The sequence below is a fragment of the Phasianus colchicus genome, chromosome 3 (assembly GCF_987193195.1).
Source record: "Phasianus colchicus chromosome 3, bPhaCol1.hap1.1, whole genome shotgun sequence".
Lineage (NCBI taxonomy): Eukaryota > Metazoa > Chordata > Aves > Galliformes > Phasianidae > Phasianus > Phasianus colchicus.
The window spans coordinates 11,187,939-11,209,880 of NC_143438.1; the positions used below are offsets into that span (position 1 = coordinate 11,187,939).

The window sequence follows — 21,942 nt, forward strand, 5'->3', positions numbered from 1 at the left end:
CATAATGCAATTGTTCACCACCCACTGACTGATGCCAAAATGGTCCATGAGCAGTGGCAGTCCCCCTGAGCCAACTCTCCCTCTTTTATTGTTCAAAATGATGCCACATGGTTTGAAATATCCCTTTGGCCAGTTTCGATCAGCTGTCCTGTTGTGTCTCCTCCCAGCTCCTTGTGCACCCTCAGCCTGCTCACTGTCAAGATTGTGTGAGAAGCTAAAAAGTCCTTGGCTCTGTGTAAGCACTGCTGAGCAATGACTAAAATATCAGTGTGTTACCAACATTATTCTTATTCTAAATCCAACATGCAGCACCGTACCAGCTACTAGAAAGAAAATTAACTCTGTCTCAGTTAAAAACAGAACAATATTCATCCCTTATTCCATACTATCTACATCATGCTTGGATCCTACGCTTTCTAATATATCCCAATTAATCACCACCACCTTTCTCACCTTTTGGTGTATATATACAGATACATATTCCCTTAGTATATAGGCCATCCCTCTAAAGTGTCTATGAAGCGCATCTAGTCTATGACTTTGGGCTCCATCTGTCATAGTAGCCCTTCAGGGCAGGAGAAATGTTCTATGAGATCAAATGTAAATGTAGGATACAGTGGTGAAAGTATCTCTGCATGATTTTTTTTTTTTATGGTTCTATTTGAGAACAGTTGTTAATGGTTAAGTTTTATCAGTGACCAGTACCATTCTGCTGAAGCCCAGCCAGAATGACATGACCATGATCAAGGTCATAGGTCCTTAAGTGCCAAGTAGTACAGTCTGGTTCATAATCTTCATAAACTCCTTTTTTTTCCATGGGGAAGCGAACTTGAAATATACTCAGCTGTACACGTTCACATTTCAAATCCTTATCTCCTTTAGATATAAAAATAAAGCTACTAGTTTTTTGTTTCATTATTAAGCCCTTGGTTTTTACAGGGATTTCAGAACTTGGCCTAGATTAGAAGCAAAAATAGTAAGAGCTCCTTTTCACTAGAAATAAGATTTAAAGGTATTAAGGGGTATATGCCCTCCTTTTTACCAGTCACCACAGGGAGTTACTTTTTTCCCTACCCTGAAAAAAAAAAAAAAACAACCAGTTGTTCAAAACATTTTTTTTTTTCACTTTCATAAATATTGTTTGAAGTAATATTCCACTAAAACACATAGAAGAGAGTTATGTCCTTTCACAGCTTTTTTTTTCCTAGCTAAAATTGGACTTGCTATGAATAGTTGGTATGCAGCCCAGTGCGGGGGGATTGGACTGAATGTTGAGACAGGTGTATTTTTGGCTCAACCACAACCCCAGTATGTAACTGTGGTCTCTTTGAATTAGTTTTCCTTTGTATCCTAGTTTATCTACTTAAACAAAGGCTTTGAGTTTTAAAGATGTAGCATCTTATTATGTATTTATGCCCCAAATATCACTCTATGCTTTAATCCTTCTGCTCTGTTAGTACTGAAATAACAGCAGCCTTTTAATGGTTGCCTCTTTAGAGTAGCCAGGCAGCTTTCACATCATGCATTATTATTAAATTGAGCTTTGCTTGGAGCTGCAGCAGTTAAGAACAAACTATTATGTTAATGTAGGATTGTAGCCATAGAATGGCTACATCATGCCTGGAAATCATCGTGTTCCTGTCATTACAGGCAGCCCCATTTTACAGTTCTTTCCAGAAGAAAGGCCTCAGCTTGAAACACCACTACACTCTTCAGGTTCTGCAGAGAGCAGAATGTGGTTGGTTTTTTGGAGGTCTCTGGTGATTGTGATTGCATATCCTGAACTACTACTGCTGCTAACCATTCAGTGACCTCATCAATCTCTGACTCTGCTGCCAGCCAGTTCCCCTTCCATTCCTTGGTGCTGGCAACCAAATTCTGATGCAAGATTCAATCAGGCAGTCATATTCTCACTTGATTTCCCCATCCTGATTCTCTCTCCCAAGTGAAAATGTTTTTGGAAACAGATGAAGAGCCAGACAACGTAGGATTGATGCTTAAATACTCTAGCACCTGTTCTCTGGCACTCTAACACAGGTGTAGTTCTCATCTTGGTCTCTAAGATAAAAGAATTAAATATTCATATGCAGCTTTGTGTGGTTTAATCTGTCTTTCATGAGAAAAGTACAATTACTTTGTTTATTCCTATAACTGTTCAGATGAATTCTCTCTTCTGGGTTCCCTCGTTCAGGCATCATTTCAATCTGAAGTGCATTTGTTACCTTGCTACTCAAGCATGGGTTCCATTCTTGCACTGCAAGACACTTAATCCAAACCTGTATCTAATACTATGAATATACACTCTTTAACCTTGTTTAATTATAAAAGGAAAGGCTTAATTCCTCATTAGCTGGTCAAGTTACTTGAGACCTTCCATCATGACTCTTTCTTTAAATATTCTTTAATCCTGCAACATCCTTTTGAAGTGTCTGACCATGCAGTGCATCTTAGATCAGGCATTTTTAGTGATTTATGTAATAATATGACATTTTCCATATTACTGTGCAGATCATCACTAACTCACACTGGCTGCTTTTTTATGCATAGGTAACGCAAAATGACAATACTGATTTCTGCTCTTCTCACAATTGCGTGCATCTGTTTTGTCTCATATAGTCATTATTAAAGGCAATAAATGAAGGCTAATGAGTTTAAGAAAGCCCAGTTCAGTACTGGTGTGTAGTTTTTTCAGCAGACACACAAAAAAACCAACTTGTTCCTGGTATTTGTTTTGAGGCATGAGGCTGAGTCATTTCACAGGGAACACCTCTCCTCTTCCTTTTCCTCTTATGCATTCTGGGAGTGGGGCATACAGTCAACCAAAGGACTCCTTGTCCAACACAGCACAAAGTCTGCATGCCAACAGGTTTCAAAACACATCAAGAAAGGATGCCAGGTTAGACAGTTATTGAGAAAATAACTTGCTGTGTCAGGCCAAAGAACCACCATCTATAAACACTCCAGAGATGGGGTTGGTATAATCAGTAAATATACAGATATTATAATTAAGAAATATACAGGGAAGTTATGCTAAACAGGTTATCACACCAAAGAAGAATGGATGGAGAGCTTACCCTTGTCCCAAGCTCACTGAAAAAACTCCAAGAGGCACAATCTCCAAAAGAGACCCTTCCCCACTCGTAGTCAGCTCTTAAATGGGTCTAGGAGAGGTGCAGCCAGGCTCCATCCCTTCCGGTAGCACAGGTGAATTGCCTTCACCTGTGCTCCCATGGCTGACCCATTGCTTGCCTCAGGTGGTCAATCAGGGGTTCAGGCCATGATTCAGCAGTTCCCATACAGGGTTTCTCAAGTGATCCATACTATAGCTGCAGTATGTATTTGGAAAAACATTCCTTTCAGAAGACCTGACAAAGTGGACTAGCTGTGGCAATACTTGTCAACTTTCTCTAAACCACATCATATTTTTGCTATCCCTCCCTTATTTCTACCCTTTAGAAAATATGGCTTTTTTTCTGTAGAATTCAGACAATCATGGCAATTCTCTTTTCTTCATCCACTCTCATCTATTATATCTGCTGATTCACATGTAAATAAAGTAATTCTAACTACTATTGCTACTACTGCCTTTTCATTCATCCCTAGATTTTTACTTAAAGGACTTAAAGGACTATTTGCCATGTAAATTGCCTGCAATTCACAAAATGCAGTGAAAAAGTGAAAGACTGTTTTGTCAGTAGATTAGAAAAGACAGCTACTTTACTTTTATACTGAAAAAGTGTACCTACTGTCTGAACAGACAACTTAACCTGCTCTCGAACTTCACCAAAATCTCCGTATGCCTGGCAGACACATATGAAAAATTCTGGTTGCTTCATGTTTGAATTCCTGATCTTAAACTTTGGTCTTCTGGGACAGCAGGGCTCAGGCCCAGGAGCCTGGTGTTCTGTATATTGCTACATAGACATAAAAAGCAACTGGGGCTCCAGTCTTGCATTGGAGACTCTTAACTGTTCTGCATTCGTGGAAAAGTGAGTCCCAGAAGCCAAGCTGATGGAAAAAAAAATATTCTGCCAACTGTGTATATGAGTTTAATGCACAGTCAGTTGTATGGCAGGCACGCCTGCATGCCTGAAGAACATGAGCCTGTGAGCCATAGACCTTGCTAGCAAAAAGGAAAATAGTAACACAAGCGGAGTGTTTCAGGCCTCACTTATTTTCAGCATCATAATGTCGTTGGTTTCTCTAGAGAAACTGAGCATTTTGCCTCTTTATCCTCAATGGTTAAAACTACATTTCTTGGGAAAGGCTAATAAACTGAACAATAGAACTCTGGAGCCTGCAGAGATTGGGTCCAGTTTGTACAAATAGAAAACAAGAAAACAACAAAATACAAGCCCAAAAAAGGACGTTTTCTTAAATTTGCCACAACAACCTCATGCCTAGAACTGCAGGAGAAGGCCCACACATAGTTTGACCATCCATTATTATTTTTTACATGCTTTTGGCTGTGTTTTTTGGTGACAGGATCAACTGGAAGAAATCAGGAAACAAAGTTAGGGACCATTCTGAGTCACTTCTTGCTTTCCCTGTCTTCTCTCGGGGCTTGGCAGCCCCTGGACTTAATTCTGCAATTTTCTACACATTTTCCATGAAGTGCTAACTTGCAGCTGACAGTCTGTATCACTTGCAGCAGTATACAGCGTAATGAAAAATCAGATCCCATGGCTGAATCCAGAACTTAGAACTTGTCAGCAATAATCCACTGTGAGCAAAGAGACAAAGTACCAAAAATTGGCATGGCTGGATGGTTGGTGTGTGTCCTACATCTTTGAGGGACACATATGACCCTGTGTTATCGTAATACATTCTGACTTAGTCTTAAGGTAAGAATGATCATCTTTTTTCAGTGTTTTCAGTGGCTGAATGTTTACCAGTGATCTGCAGGAGTGCAAGTACAGACTGCCTGTCATGCTGAGGCATGAGACACTCATTTAGCTATCTGTATTGTCACATACATTAATTAGCTAATCTACAGTAGAGAATGTTTACCTCAGGTACGTGTGTTGAGCCTCATTTAACCCTATTTTGCACCTATTCCACAATCTATTGCTTTGGGTAATAGATAGTGATGTGTGAGCTAGAAAGAACTGCTCTTGACTTTCATAAATATACTGAGCTTCCAAAAGTGGAAAGGAAAGGGGAGGGGAAGAATAGATATTACTTAATTTCTAATTTCTCAACGGTAAATGCAGTGTATTTCATGTCGATTAACAAAGACACAATGCCCATTACATCCCATAAAACAACTATTTCAATCACATTTCAGAAAATAAATTTGCTTTAACACTTAATGTTAGAAAAGGCTCAAAATCAGACATGATGTTCCTTGAAATCCCAAAGCAGGAATTTCATTTCAGTTTCATACTCAGCATTATTTCTCACTAGTTTCTTTAGTGCATATAAAATATTAAATCATTGCCATACTTCATATAGAGATTGATAGATATTAAACCAACCTGTAATTGCTGAAAATATCATGGCCACTTCTTCAGTAGTCTTTGAAATCAGTTGCTAAACAGTTACAGATAGATAGCAAACAGGCAGTTGAAAAATAGCATTCCTTATGTAGATTAAATAGTTATTGTCACAGCTCCATAAGGACAATGCTTACCACATTTAAAGAGATCACTGTGATTTTTCAGGATTAAAAAAGATGTGTGAAAGACCATATCTTTATTTTTCCATCTTGGTGCCACAGGACATGGGAACCTACTCAAGCCTTACAGGTATGGAAAGATTCAGATCAGCTGGAGAGAGTCCAGGCAACAGGAATGGCAAGAAACTCAGTGTTCATGCACCATAAGGGAAGACTGAAAGTCTCACGATGGTCAAAGGCAACTAAGAGAGACTTGGGTTTAGACTTCAGGGAAAATAATTTCTCATGCTGAGAGTAACAAACACTGGTTGCCAACAGAATCTGTTGAATTGCACCCACCAGTGGAGAATTTTAAGAATATGTTGGACAGATACCATCAGGAATAATGTACATATAGATGCTTGCATTAGAAAGTCAGACAGATGGCATCCTTCTGAAATACAGAATTCTTAGAGGCAGCCTATTTCCTATGCTTCTGTTATGGCCATTGTTTTTATGATCTGGCAGTTGACTTGAAGGGTCGAGGGAAAAACATCTTCCTTTATTTCCTTTTTCCCATTTGTTTTTCATTTTTCATTCCTTTCCTCTCTTCTTCCATTTTGGGTCACTTGAAATGAAAATGCTTTGCCCTACTGTTGTCTCAGCCTTCAATAAACCTTCTCCCGAATCAGTACAAAACTGTTCTCTTTTGTTCTTGTGTGTTTCCAGAGTGTGTCCCTGCAAAGTTATACGAAACCCATGCAGAAGTCTGTATTAGAATTATCCAGTTTACAACAGCAAAAACAATTCTGTTCCTGCAGGAGATGTCAAGATTTTCTCTGAGCTTCCAATCTCCAAATTAACTAAAGCAAAACTTTTACTATGTACAGCCTCAGCCACCATCAGCTTGACCGTTAAAGAGGATCGTCTCTTCCTGACCTGCTCTGGATCCTTTTACAAATCAGACTTATGCCAAAACCTGAAGTTGTCTGCTACTCCTCCAAAAGATCCCAGAAGTTTCATTATACATTTCCATAGCAGTAGGACTACTTTATTTTACTGGGAAAAGATTATTTACCCTCCTTAATTTTTTTTCTTTGCATGACAGTTCTCATAGAATACTAAATAATGCCAGCAGGATTTAAAATCGAATTCAGAATTATTTTAATTACCTTAAATGTTTTACTTTTTTTCAAGCTAAATGCATAAATAGGATCTGCTCAAACATGCCTAGCAGGATGCATTTAAATGCTTCATGCAGATAGGCTGTTCCTTGCTTCCTTGTTTGGTTTCCCCTTTTTGTTTAAAAAAATCTAGTCGTGAATGAGTGAAAAATAATTATGCAAATATGCTAAATCCAGTTGACAGGCAGGATGCAGGCAATGCTAAAGCAAAGCTGGTAAGCTGAGGGCAACATCTACATTTCAGTATTTATTAGGGGCCAGATCTGAAAAGGCATTTAGGCACCCAGGGAGACAGTCAGCCAGTCAGTAATATTTTAGAGAAACACCTCTGGGAAGTAGGTGTGTTATTCCTGTACTATTTTACTGATGCCAGAGTGGGTGAATTAGTTGGTTAAATTAGTAAGCAGGGGCACTCCACACTAATCTACGGCATTATTTAGCGGCCGTTTGCCTTTCTATGAAAGCAAAATTTGAGTTCAAAACAAGTGTCATATTTATGCATACACACACGCTTTGTATGATTATTGCATGCTATATGAAAGGAAAGAACATTTTGTACTGCATATAGAAACTCTGCTGGTAATGGTTTTACCTGTTCTTATTGAAATACTGTGGGAAATTATAGATCATGAACTATAATTTCAGTGGTAAAACCAAAAATTATTTCCAAGCCTCTCTGTAAAGGTGTGTCATAAATCAGGGCAAAAAGTGTGTAAGAAAGGGCTCTTGTAGTTAGCATTTTTCTCCTGGAAGAAACTGAAGAGAAAGTAAAGGAAAAAGCAGTGACATTATTGTTTCTGTTTGCAGTTTAGAAAAGACATTGGTTTTGACACACCTACTTATGGATGCTGACATTTGTGAAGGGATTTAATCATAAGAATTACACCATAAGGATGTATGAATTCGTATGTTGATGTAGGTTGGTAATTATGAATGAATGAAACAATTGAAGGATTCTAATCAAAATAGACCTTAACTTTGTCATTTTTAGTGGCATGCTATAAAACACACAGCAGATCTATGCTGGGTCCATCCTAGCGAATATTCACATTACTGACATGGGTGATGGGTTAAGGAACAAACACATAATACTGGCAGATGGCATCTTTCTAGGATGGATTCCAAGCACTTGGTCAGACAGTGTTAGCCCTCACAGTGATCCTAAATTGTTACTGAAATAGTCCAAGACCAACAACATGAAATTCTGAGGAGAACTATATTTGATAGAGTAAGAAAAAAAAAAAAAGAAAAGAAATAAAAAAGCCAACCAACCAGTAAAAAAACTGTCACAAATAGTGAATTTAATAGTCTTATATATGGTCAAGCTCCATGCTGAGTAAAAATGGACAGCGTAATTCTGGAGTGCATTAACTGATGGGTCTTAAGGAAGGCATGGAGGTCTTCATATGTAGCAGTGGTTGGGTTTTGTATGTCTACTGGAGGACAGATACAGAGAAATAAGAGTCCAGGGAAGAGCAGAAATACTGCTAGGAATTTTAAAATGTGACAGAAAATCAAAAGTTTGGGAAATAGAAGACCAAAGAGAAAATCAGTACTCATCCCCTAATATGTAAAAATATTTTACAAAGAGAATGATAGCCAATTGCTCTCCATGTTCAAACAGTGTAGGAAGGAAATCACTGTTTTAAATTTTGAAAATGGGGAAAGAGATAAAAGTAAGTTGTTTAAGATTATATTATATTATGTCTACAAAGAAAAACTTGACAGCCATAAAGACAGTTAAGGGTTGGAGAGGTTGCCTACAGAAGGTGTTTAACCTCATAGTTGAAGGCATCTATGAACAGATTACAGAAAGACCAAATAGATGGTCAGAATACATTTGACTTCTTCTTAGAGCAGGAAGGTTGAATAATTGACTTTTAAAGATACTTTTCAGTCCTACCTTTCTATCACTTAAAAATTAATATTCTTAAATTATCCCCAATCCATTTGTTTAAGTAACTCGCTTTGTTTTAAAAGATTCAATGCATTTAGCATTGATCTTATTGATCACTTCAATGTTAGATAACTCATTTGAGATTTGCATTCCAGTTTGGAAGCCCTCATTTAAACAGACAAGCAAACAAAACTAACGCTGTAGATAAACAATTTTTAACTTTCTCAAAAAAATGAAGGATCTGTACAACTCCCTTTGAAATTAAAGGCATGATTTGTATTGAATGCAAGAGGAGATTCTCTGTTGCTCAGGATTCAGATTTCTTATATTCTGTCACCTGAATTCTCATCCAATTTTTGAAAATTTCAAGTAGAAGTTAGTGGAATTGACTAATGAAACACCTTTTAAATACATACACCATCCCATGTCTTCCAATCAAATGTTAACTTTAAATATTATGAAGCACAGGTGGAATTCTATCAAATTATTTTGTGTATAGAATTTTCAGAAATATTTCTGGAGGGACTAGATATAACCTTGCCACTGAAGCATTGTATCCTCTTAAACTCATGCAGCAAGGCAGCATTTTCAGCAAATTCTTTACCATGCACCATTTTTGACTGCTAGTGCCAAAAATTCTTCATCGTAACCTTACCTGAACCTTCATGTCATGACAGACACATTTTGCAGAGATTAATATCTGTACTCTACATGCAAGCCATTTGGTTTAAAAACAGTAGGATTTAGAGAAGGAAACATTTTCCGGGTAACAATGTGCTTTAAATAGACTTTAGTACATAGCATGCTGTAAGTGTTGCAATTACATGCATTTCAAAAGGAGAAAACCACCTTTTCATTTTAACATTCAGTCAAGTTAATTCTTCTTAAACTTAAAGGTAAATCTGGCTATTCCTCAGACATCAAAACTATCTGCAATGTTGATACCAACAGTCAGCAACAACTGGATAACAACAGCACCATGCAGATTCCTGGCAAGACTGCTAAAAATTATTTTTTATGACTGTTTTTTTTTTTTAATCATGAGCTGTCTCTCCTTGCTTTCTTGCTGTCTTCTCCTTCCCACAGCTGCTGCGTTCAGATCCCTTCTAGAATAATGATGTTCTCATCGTATGCATGTGTTTGAGACCTTACTTATACCTTATAAGCTAATGATTGGCTTTTCCCCTCTGAACATGGAGGTGTCAGTAGGTATTAATAATACTGTAAAAGAGATAACAGTATTTCCATAAATTGACCTTCTCTGATGATGACTTCACCCCATTTTCTTCAGTTCCGTTTAATGACTTGAAGAGTGCTCAGTGATGAAACCATTCCCAAGTATGAATTATTCACCACGGGAAAAAAAAAGAAGTTCCATTTCACTATTTTCCATCAGTGACTGAACCTCAGTAGGTGAATTGTCTGGAGAGGCAGAACAATCTTTCTGACCCTTGTAAACTTATTTTCATCCTTTTTAAAAATGAGATTACAATAACAACAAAAAAGTAAGAATTGGGTAGAAAAAATGAGCAGAATTTTGAAACATTCATTTCTGCTCTGAATAAGAGCAGAAATGTATTCATTTGTAACATGCAGAAGGAAACCCATCTTTTTAAATAGTTTTACTGTATCTCATTAACAAGGAATTTCAGATTTCATCTAAATATACCAACAGGAAAGATCAAATAACTGGATTAGAAGCAACATGGCCATAAATATTTTAAGTGCTTGACATTACATACCAGACACAAATAAACAATGGAGTAAATTATAATTTATATTTCTAAAGATAAAAATATAACCCATCTGCATATTCCGTACTAGCTCTTCAGTTGCATTTCTGAGAGGATGTTTTTTCTAATATCTGCTCATTTCTTGTGTTACCAAAATAGCAAATTCAAGTGAAACTCAGCGTATGGAAGAAATCTCAGCTGGTTGCATGATGTAGCGTTCCAAGAGGGACATGAAGGTATCTGATTGTCCCTGTTGTTGCTCCTGACCATTTCCTTGACCTCTCAGATCTGCTAAAGGTGCAGGGGTGCAGCCAGCATGCTGCTGGGTGGCACTGTCTGCCACTGTGTCATTTTGCTCAGATTGGGAAAAATATGCTCTGGGATGAGCCATAAATTCTCAGCCAGTAAATGAGAGTGCTCGCCATACAGGGGAGCCTGTTTGCAGTTCCAAAAGATCTTATACGTAGGGTTGTCTGTTTTCTGATTATTATTTTTTTGACATACATCACAGCCTTACCAGATTGAAAGCGTGAGCCTTTAGGGGTACAGCAAGGTCTGCTTAAGCATATACACTGCCATGAATGCAAACTCGGTTTGAATTTATGCTGTGTATAATGTCAGAGTGCAGAGTTTTGGTTTTGTCAGCACAACTAGGTCTTATGACAATAAAACAGTACAGGATGTAAATTTTGCAGAGATTTTTGTAAATTACTCTCCCATGTAGTTACATTAAAACACCAAAATATTTCCTTCCTCTTTAAGATGATTCCTTTCAAACGTACCTCTTTCCCTACTGCTATTGGGACACCCGTTGTTAAGCCACAAAACTGAAGGAATGACACGAGGAAATAAAAGGAGAGCTGTTGTATATATGCATCGTAATCTTCTGATATTGGAGAGAGCATTATTGTGTATTAGGAACTACCTGGCTGTTCCAAGAGGTCCCGAATTATGAAGATCTAAATCAAATCTAGTAGACCATCATATTTTAGCAATTTGATGGATTTCCTTTTGCCTTTTACCCTTATTACTGTGTAACCGCACAGAAGTTGTAATTCCTGAAGAGTCCTGGAATGGTAAATGCAGTTCAGGTCTGGGCACTTGCTGGTTTCTGCACTTTGAAAGGTAATTGAATAGGAACAAGTACAAGTGCAATTCAATATGTAGGCTAGAGGCACTAAGTTGCAGCCTCAAAGAGGTCATGCTGAAATGAATTTTTAAAAAGGACTATAAAATTGCATCTAAGATAGATGGGGTGCAAAAGCAATATTTAAATGAAATTGTTATGGATATAAGTCACTTGCCAGGCATTCTAACTATTTCCAACATAAAATATGTTTTCACTTCATATATAAAACATTGTTATTATTCACATCCTGTGTCATGTTAACATATTAAAACTTAAATGTTTAATGCATATATTAAAATTTTGTGTCATCATTAACACCGCTGATGAATACCCTTTAACAAAAATAATGGAAAAGATATGTCAAGGAAGATAATTTTTACAATTAGAATAAAAATATGTAACTTAAAGTGTGATAAGATAAAACCGTTTAATTCAAAGTTTCACAATCCCCTCTCCTTGCTCGTGGGAATCCAACTGCCATTTGTTTTCCTATTAAATGACATTTCAAATACTTTATTATAAACATAAATCACATCTCCTTTTGAGAAGGCAAATGACAAACTAAATTTAAGGTCTGACTTGCATTTCTATGCCCTACCCCAGACTAAATAGATGAGCAGTTGCTTTATAGATTGTATTTGATGGATAAACAAAGAGAGGCAGTAGGTTATGGAAAACGTGTCACTTGGAACTGACGTCTGCCCTCATAATTCATGAGTGCCTTACCCTGCCGTGTCACCTCCACAGACATCAGCTCCCCATCCTGATTCGCAACATCCAGGGTGAAAGATTTGGTCTTTTTTTTAAGTAAAGCTACCTCCTGTAAAATGCACAGCCTCCCTTAACGGGGATGTTCTGCTTTGTTTGGTCAGGCAGGCAGTTAGAGATGCCCTTGATACCAGAATGGGGGTGCAGAATGGCATACAGTTACACAGAAAGCAAGGTTGGAGATGCAGAGATGTGCTCAAGAAGTGTGCTTACATTGTTCCTTTGTAAGGGAATGCTATGGTCTGGGCAAGACTACTCCAGCAAGTGAGATGCTTAGCATGAGGACATACTGCGGTCAGGCTTCCGCAAGCTGGCATGTGCTGGCTTTGCCATCTCTTTGACCAATTTGGCTGTGATGTGGCATGGTTATGTTTGATTGTGTTATTTCTAGATATGCTTTCTGATCCCTTTCAATTTATTTGAATTAATGGAGCAAGAGTTTACAGTAATTAAGGCTTTACAAGTGGAAAAAGGAAATCAATTATCCTAAAATATTTGAAACCTTCACAATGCAGCATCTTCATATTTAAGTTCCTAGCATTTGCACTGCAGCATTCTCAGCTTTCACATTTTTATCAGCAGTTTTATGAGGATTGGTGTGTTTGCATATTTTTTACCTAAAAATAAAGTCTGATAGCCAAGTTGTTAAAAGATAATTTCTACTTTCATTTAAATGTGGTGCATTTCTTGACCATGCAGCTGCAGAGAAAAATTAAAGTATATGGCTCTTAAAGGTCCAATCACAATCATAAACTTTAAGTATCCCTTTTTTTTTTCTTTTTTTTTCTTTTTTTGTAAAATTCCTGGGTTGAATCCAGTTTTAGTATTTGGTGGTCTGACTCAAGATGTTTGAAAGCCTGGCGTGGGCACTGTAGCAATGCTCTCACAATAAGAAGATTGTGTCAGTACATATTTGGAATGACATTTAACCCAAACGCACACTGAGACAAAATCTTCTACCACATCATTCATTTTTATTTAGCTGATGCATCTTTATGAAGTATAATGAAGAAATACTAGCGTCTCTCCATCTTGCAAGACTGCAACATCCCATTGTTTATCACTTTTAATTGTGAGGGACAAAATTAGTTTAGGCAGATTATTTCTGAGTTAATTGCAATGGCAAGGGGAATGTCCCACTAAAGTGGAAAGCATAAACTTGAGCTCACTGTTTTTATGATGCGAGTTAATAAATGGTGTTAAATATTTTCTGTCTTCCACAAGCACAAAATGACTTACAAAGAGCTGTTCAGTGATATTTGTTTCAAACAGATGGATCGTATTTGTTTCAGGGAGAAGGAGAGCCAGAGAGCTTTGTAGGACTGTAAAAAACCCTGTGCAGAACTACTTTACAAGTTCACTTTTAAAAATCTATCATTTAATACCTTTCAAACTTTCCCCTGTTACTTAAAGACCTTCCCCAATTGGATCATTCTTAGAAAAAAAATCTTGAAATGTTTTTGTTGTTGATGTAGGTGGTAGGAATATCAGGAATATTAAATTTGTGCTCATTAAGTTGGGCTTAAAAACAAGTTTCTTGAGTGAATTAATTTCATGCTGATATTCATGGTACTTTAAAAACCAGTCATCTACAACAACCAAAGAAGCAGCACATAGGTATTTCCTTATCTTTTCTGAGATCATTTGTCTGAGCAGTAGTTAATTTGAGGGGAAATAAAATAAATCCTAATGACCAGAGGATGGAAGCCAGTTTGAAAGAAAGTTTTGTCTAAAGGAATTTCCCAACATAGAAAAGTGTGAATGAGTTAAGTAGGAAAAGAGGAATATTGAGTTCTTATAACCAATGTTGAAAATGCCAGGATATATTTAAAACACCCTGACTTGTAACAGAAGACATCAGACTGTAGAAAATTCTAATTATATGAGCAATGTAATATATAAATTTCTCACACTTAAATCTTCTTTCTATTAAAAAAAAAATCTGATTTTGTAAATATTATTTTTAAAATCAATTACACATAAATAAACGTTTTTCTTAAAAGGAACTCTTCAGGAAATATGTTCTTAGGATTTGATATACAAGCATTTGTCCTAGAAATTATTTTTCTGCAAGCAAGGTAAATTGTAATTTTCTTTTATCCTGTAATATATCTAAAAAGTGATGTCTAAAATAAAATTAAATGTAAATATTGACAATATATAAAAATGATACCTAAGGAAGGAATGCCAGCTGAAATCAAGTTATGGTCATGCAAAAGAAAATTTAGAAAATATGTCTGCAATTTTCACCTAAGTATTGGCATAAATATTCAAGAAACAAAAAGGAATGCATTGAAATACTGAATATTAAAAAAATGGCAAATTAAAAAGAAGAGAAAAATATCAAAAAACTTATTATAATCCTGATAACACTGAAAACAGGGTGAGTGTATCAGGAAGACAAAGGTTAACTATTACCCAATTTCACATCTTCATGTCAATTTGGGAAATTTATTTGAAATATAGTAAGTACATATCATTGATGACTGAAAAATCATGCATATGATTCCAATTTGTAATATTTTGTCGTGTTGTGTTAATTGGGTAGATTTCAAAAGAAATCAGGCAGCCATTCGCTGTAAATATTTTTCTGGAGCATTTATATACTAAAGCAAAAGATATTTTTAAAGTAAATTAACAAGGACCATGAGGGAGATACAATCACCATATCTTATTGAATTGGGCTGTGTATTCCCTTAGATTATCTTGGAAAATCCCTGCGTACATGATCAATACAAATTAAAACAAGGGCTGTTCTACTCACTATGCACACATACCCGCTGCAGCCAGCACAGGCTCCCCAAGTTGTCAGTTCTACAAACCAGGGCAACGGAGCTCATGCATTCTTTTTTTCCTGTTCTCAGGATGCAGCTTCATAGTGTTTCACAAATCACTGCTGTGCAACTGTTCTCTAGCGCAGAATTTCACCACTGCCTTCAGCGTTCACATGCATAAATCTGTAGAGAACCAGGCACACATACATGAATGCGCCACAGACCTCCGATTCTTAAATACAATTGTGTGTGCCTGGCCTGATTACTACAGCCCTAAGCACCTGGCAGCCCAAATTATCCATGCAGTTTCTGGGCCAGCTCAGGTACTGGCATGGACAGCCTCTATGCTGGTAATGGGGGCAGACTGGGGACCATTCTCCAACAATGACATCAACCAGCGCAAAACAGCTGCTACTGCCTGAAATAATCTCCAAGCTCTCTTACCCTCTAAAATGGAATAGTTGTACACTGACAGCCCATAGCAAATGGTCCGTGCCTCTCAGAAAACTCCTTCCACAACCTAGGATTTACCTAGGATAGCACTTAATTGGTAGTGCTAGCTAGCTGACCAGCCATGCCACAGCCTGTGCTGACAATTCCATAGCACATGAGGTCAAGGTCCAGTGTAAAGGAATACTGCACACACTTTTTAGTTCAGCGGTGTGAATCTGGCCTCAGAAACTTCACTTTATTATGAAGAAAGGTTGAGGGAATTGGGCTTGTTCAGCTTGAAGAAGAGAAGGCTCCAGGGTGACCGCATTGTGGCCTTCCAGTATTTGAAGGGAGTGTATAAACGGATGGGGTACAACTGCTTACAAGGGTGGATAGTGAAAGGATGAGGGGGAATGGTTTTAAACTAAGACATTTTGGTTAAATATTAGGTCCTTTGGTGAACACACAAGCTTGGTGTGATGGCTGTTTAAAGAGGTTGAGCTCAAATATTCTATTTCAAACTGGTTCCCTCTTTCCAGAGGAGCAGTCTGGGCCCCTTATTTTCTCAGGAGTGAGAGTTAATCCATCTCAGCCAAGCCAGCTGTGCTCTCCTTTGCTCTTCAAGATAAGCTAGCTGCCCCAGTGATGGCAGCTGCCACTTCCACTGTTTGCAGCAAGGAAATTCAGCTTGACTCAGCATAGGGAGCCCTCAGACTTTGACTGCATCTTCAAGAGCCAAGGGGAAAGTCCTTAGGGAGTGGATGAAGAAGTCTGAAGGGACCATGAGAAAAGAATGCATGAGGCATGAGGAAAGGGTGCGTGTAAATGTAAAGCAACAAAGTCTGAGGCATTCAGGCAGAATGTGAGATGCAATCTGTAGACTGAAAAACAACTGCAATGTAAAGCCTCTGAAGATCATGAGGTGTTAATGTATATTAACTGCTAATGTGTACAAATATATGCAGGTATCCTTGTAAAATGTACTTATAAATGCAATATTACTGAGTAATACTTATATATTGAATACTACATACCTTCTTGGTTATATGTGTCAATAGTTAATGGTTTTGGAGTTTTTGGCAGGACAAGGTGTTAGGATGGTAAAGCTGGTCTGATGTTCCTCCCAGACCCACTAAACAAACAGAAAGAAAAAAAGGAGCAACAATGGGATTAAGAAAGTACATCTGTCTCTAAGCCAAGTGAATTGCTCTCGTCTCAAATTTGAGGGCTCTTCAAAGACCTGCTGAGGGCAGGCTGACAGTAAACGTAGATGTCTGTGGCTTGCGAACGTGGCTGCCTAACCTGGGCACAGGGCAGTTATTTCACCACAATACAACCTAAACACTGACTTTTTCACACACAGGAATGTGAACTGGAGCCCTCAAAATATAAAATGCAGTGCACGTAGATAGGCATTTTCCTTATGTCCATTTGCTTTTTATGCGATTGTATACCTGCATATAGGGATCTAACTTCATAAAGCTTAGACATATAGTTAGCCTAAAGCCTGCTAAGACTGAGCTCATGTACATATTCACAGTATTTATTGAGAGAACTATTGCCTCTTCATCTCTTTTCAAATTTTAATAAAGCTTTTCATATTGAAAGTAACTGATGATGTAGAACATATTAGTAAGTCTCAACCATTTTACTCTAAACTAACAAACCAGAACACAGTTCAGCATTAGATTGTACTGACCAGGAAGACCTTAAAAAAATGTTCCTCAACCCAACATCATTTCAATTCACTTTATTTTTCTTTGCTAGAAAGTGTGTCTTTGTAACTCACGGTGCTGAGCGACGTGCCCTGCTGTGACATGAGACGTCGGGTTCTGTCAGTCACATCAGCTGATGTGATGTGACGGAGCCTAATCTGATGTGACCGCTGCCCTGCCGAATGCATACTGTGTCACTGTAGTATTCAGAGGCTGGTTTCTCTGGGAAGAAATGCAGTGACGGAAACCAGGCTTCCCATGGCAAGTAAAGCCAAATAATTTCATAAATGAGAGTGCATTCAAGTGTTTGCTGTTTGTGCGCATACAGATAGCATTTATTTAAGATGGCATTTTGATGAGAACCAGTTAAGAATTTTGCACAAGATGTCTGTCTATCCTATTAAACCCTAGACAGGGGCTGTATGAGAGTGATACTCACACTCTTGGAATGCTTTTCTCCTTCCAACAAATGCAGTTTCTGGAAGGTTCTCTCCCTACACCCTGATGGGTACCACAGAGCAGATTGGAAGATCTCCTCCTTCCATCTCCTCATGTTCAAAGCCACCAGCAGTTGGTTTTGCTATCAGTTTTTCAAGCCTACCCTACTGCCCCAGACCTTGGCAACTGTCTTGAAGTAGCTAACCGTACTGGTAGTTCCTTTCAGAAGGCAAACCAAAAGCTAGGCAAAAGTTTACTCTGATCGTAAAAAGTTTTCAGGATACTTCCAAGGATATAACGTAGCAATCCTCCTCTAACCCATCAAATTTAGCAGAAAGGTTGGTTTTTAGGAGTATGGTTTTTCCCACTCTCCTGGCAGTGCCAGCTCTCAGATCTCTGCACCTTATTCCTACCAGCAGTCCTCCTCCCACAAGAGCAGTAGCCACATAGGCTGGTGAAGCCCAAACAAGAAAATCCTGTCCTCGTAATCTGCCAGTAGTACAGCTTTGAGTCAAACTGGATGGATGATGAGAATAAATTATCACTTTCTCAAGTTGACTCCAGGTGATAGCTCAAGCAAGTATCACTTTTATTTTATTTAATTTATTTTATTTAAGTGATCGATTCTGTATGTGAAATACTGATCATACCAACATTTCATTATCGCTGGTTTCACAGTAGCAATCTTAAAGAATTGCTCTGTTGTTATGCAGATATTTCAGTTTAAGATAAAGTCAATTTTTGACAACTTTAAAAACAACTGTAATGATTACATAGGTCACCTAAACTGCATATGCATTTTATATATAATAATATATATATATAATATATAATGATATATATTATATATATATATAATATATATAATCATCCATTATACAGTTAAACAATTTATTTTTCCACTCAAAGTTTAATATCTTATAAGTACTCTATTTTCCATCACGATATTTTTATTTTCATTGTTATAATGTTTTACTTTCAGTGCTATGATCTTTGCACGAGCTAAATTAGGCACTCTGTAGGAGAAAGGCAACTGCAGAAAGTTTGCTTTTCAAGAAAACAGCATTAGTCTTGTTGCCAGTACAAGAGTTGTTAACTTGGTAGAAAACAGAAAGAAAGTCGAGTGGAGGAGCAAGGAGAGAAAGACAGAGCAAACCTCAGGAATTTGAAAGGGGCTTGAAACAAATCCATTTCCCTGAGCAAAATTTGCAAAGGCAAGTTCCACAGACAGCAAATAGGAAAAGCAGTGTGACCAGAAAAGCCAGTCCCAATAATCCCAACATCGAGCTGACTGGCAAAGAGGTTATCAAAAACAAGCTCATAACAAATACTGCATAGAGCATACGTATGAGAAAATCCTTCTCTGCCACTGAAGCTGCCAATGGTGCAGACTGGAATTAAGCAGCTTTTTAAAGCTCTTACTTGGAGACAAGAAGCAGTTACTTGTCATTAGGACCATAAGTTGTCTTTTGAATATAGATGACTGCCTCATTTCTCTGCATGGGAAGATGAGCTGGTGGAAATGGTGTTCCTCCTGGGAAGAAAGTTCAAACAGTTTCCAAAGGGGGGAAAGCACAGGTTTCCCAGACATGCACAAGGATTGCAACCTTCTTATCAAATCCCATTTTGCAAAAGGCAGGCTTTCCTTCATAACCCTGACTTCACATATTTCTAAATGACAATGACTGCATTGCAGTAATGTCAGAGCTGCCAGGAGTACATCTACCTTTGGGCCCAGCAAGAGTGTTCAGATGTTGGCACCGTAAGGCTGTGAAGCCCCAGAGGGCTTAGGCTCTGTGATGCTCAGTCCAACTAAGATGAGAGCTATTCTGTATGCATGTAGTAACTCTACTTTTAGGCTATAAATAAGCTTTGTGGTGTAAATATAGGTTCTTGAACAGCCTCTCATACCCTTAATACTTAGGATAATTGTTATTTATTTTTTAATCATTCTCTTTGATTTAATTGCCTATTTGCTCCCTAGGGTGCATTTTAATTGCCAAATTGCTACTTTGGATCCTGGCTGTGTACTTAAACACAAAAATGAGTCTGAATGTTCAGGAAAAAATGGCTTCTTCAGTGCTGGACAAGAGCTGGCATTAGCCCATAATTTACAACTCATGATTTGGAAGAAGCTGTAAGTGAAATTCTCTTTTTCACAAGGTACTGATTTATATGGATGTGGGAAGTCATTTAAGAGGGCTTCCAAAGTCTTATGACATCTACTTAGTTCCTCCTCAATAAGTGGATGAATATGTTGACTATATTCTGATACATGTAATGTTGGGTAGATGTGGTGCATCAGATGAGAAAGAAAGATGAAGAAGGGCCATTTTCCAGTTACTTTTCTACATCAATTTCTGAAAAGAGACATCTCACAGGCAGAGGTTGGCAGAGCAGATCTGACACTGCCATTGCACAGACAATGCAGCTGCTTGCTTCCGTGCTCCAGCTTTGGGAAGGGAGATAGCAGCTCCACATGCAGGGCATCATTGGGCTGACTCTGGGGAATGAGGGGATATTTCTGCCTTGGATGCTGTCCCTGACAGGGTGCAATGCAATCAGCATCTTCTGAGATGGCTAGAATAGCTCTGGGAGGTATCTAGGAGGAGGGGTACTGAGGGAATGGCCATGCCTTGGTGAGGAGATGAACTGCATGATCTAACTGATCATGCAATGATCTGGCCTCATACCTCCAGCATTTATGACTTCCTGGCAAAGAATGAGGTAGAGTAAGAGACAGCAACTGATGGATTAGGATGCTACTTAATTTTTATTACACGTCTCTTCAGCTGGAAAATGAGGCCTTTTAGCCATCCCCATGCAAGCTCCCCATTAGAAGATCTGTTGTGGATTCAGTGATGTTGTTTAGGCACTTAAGCGTAGTTCCCCACACTTTGTGTGCGTAGTGGTTAAATGGTGTTATTATGTTTATATCTAGCAGTTAGGCAGTTGCATTCTGCTTATGTTGAGAGATCAGTAGCCTCGGTGTGATAGGCTGTACTGCAGGCAGCAGTAAAGATGTTTCTCTCTGTGTAGCTTGACTGGTCTTTGTTCACAGCAGGGTGGTTCATAGCATCTGAGAGGCAAATATAAAAATTAACAGGACTGTTACTTTTTTGCAAGGAAAAAAAAGAAGATTCTATAGTTTGATTGATTTCAACTAAAATAATTTTTTTTTTTGTTGGCTTTTTGTTTCTAAGACACTTGACTTTCTGTTACAAACGATTGAACAATTTCAGGTCTTACTACGATACCCATTCGTTCTGAATATCTTTTCCATGCAACTGGTATATGCAATTCCTCCATTAGTTTCAATCCTGAAGCAATATCTTACAACAGAATAAAATTTACTTTCTTTAGTACTTTCATGTGCATACAGGCCTCAAGCGCTTTGAAGAGGAAGGAAAAATACTGTTTTGCCCATAACTCCTAACAGCAAAAAGAAAAAAGTGAAAACAATTATATTTGAAGTGTGGACACTGTACATAAAATAATTACATCTCATGCCTTTTCCTTTTTGGGGGGGAAAAAAAAATACTGTTATAAAAGTAATTTCCATGGGGGTGAAATTTTCAGAAAGAGCCAAGCATCTACAATTGGGACCAGATTTCTAGAAGGCTTAGCTCTGGCATAGAAATTAGTGGCCAGATGTCCAAACAGCTCTAAACATTAGATTCTGAGCATTTATAAAAATCTGGCCTGTATTTAAGACCATAAATGGGAGCTGAGCTCTTTGGAAAAAATCTAGGACCCATGCTGGGTGTTGAGCTGGCTTGAAAAAAAGTCTGGGTCTGAAGCTGTTTTGGTGGGGTGATTGTTTTTTGTTTGGGGGCTTTTTTGTTTTCTTTTTGTTTTGTTTTTGTTTGGTATTTTTGGGTTTTTTTTGCTGTTGTTTTTAAAAGAAAACTGATCTTGCACATCATTAAGTTGTTTATTGGTTTTGTTGAGCTTTTCACTACTGAGCACATATTTTGGTTTTAGCATCCAAATAGTCCAGTTGCCTTTAAGCAATATAGATGGGCTTAAAATTAAGCTTGTGCTTTGCTGGGCTGAAGACTGAATTTACCATTTGAAATCACACCCAGTTTAGCTGTGAAATGGAAACTGTCCTTACCAACAGACCACAGGCTTGTAGGAGGAGTGATTGAATGGTGGCCAGTTGCTACAAGCAAAGCTTATTTAAATGACTGTGGCTACACCTCTGAAGTTTGGCAGCATAACTCTGAGAATGCCCTCCCAATAAGTGCTCCTGATAATTCCTAAATATTGCAGC

At 37.9% G+C, this 21,942-nt stretch overlaps 1 long non-coding RNA gene across 1 annotated transcript in view; it reads right to left on the bottom strand.

Moving 5' to 3' along the window:
• Positions 1 to 15,100: 15,100 nt before the first annotated feature.
• Positions 15,101 to 21,942, bottom strand: part of LOC149918401 (uncharacterized) — a 293,570-nt gene continuing 286,728 nt past the window's right edge. Inside the window, exons 7-8 of the long non-coding RNA XR_016464997.1 lie at positions 16,548 to 16,645; positions 15,101 to 15,264 (exon numbers count right to left, since the gene is read on the bottom strand). This is a non-coding gene — a long non-coding RNA (uncharacterized LOC149918401). The remainder of the gene's footprint in view (positions 15,265 to 16,547; positions 16,646 to 21,942) is intronic.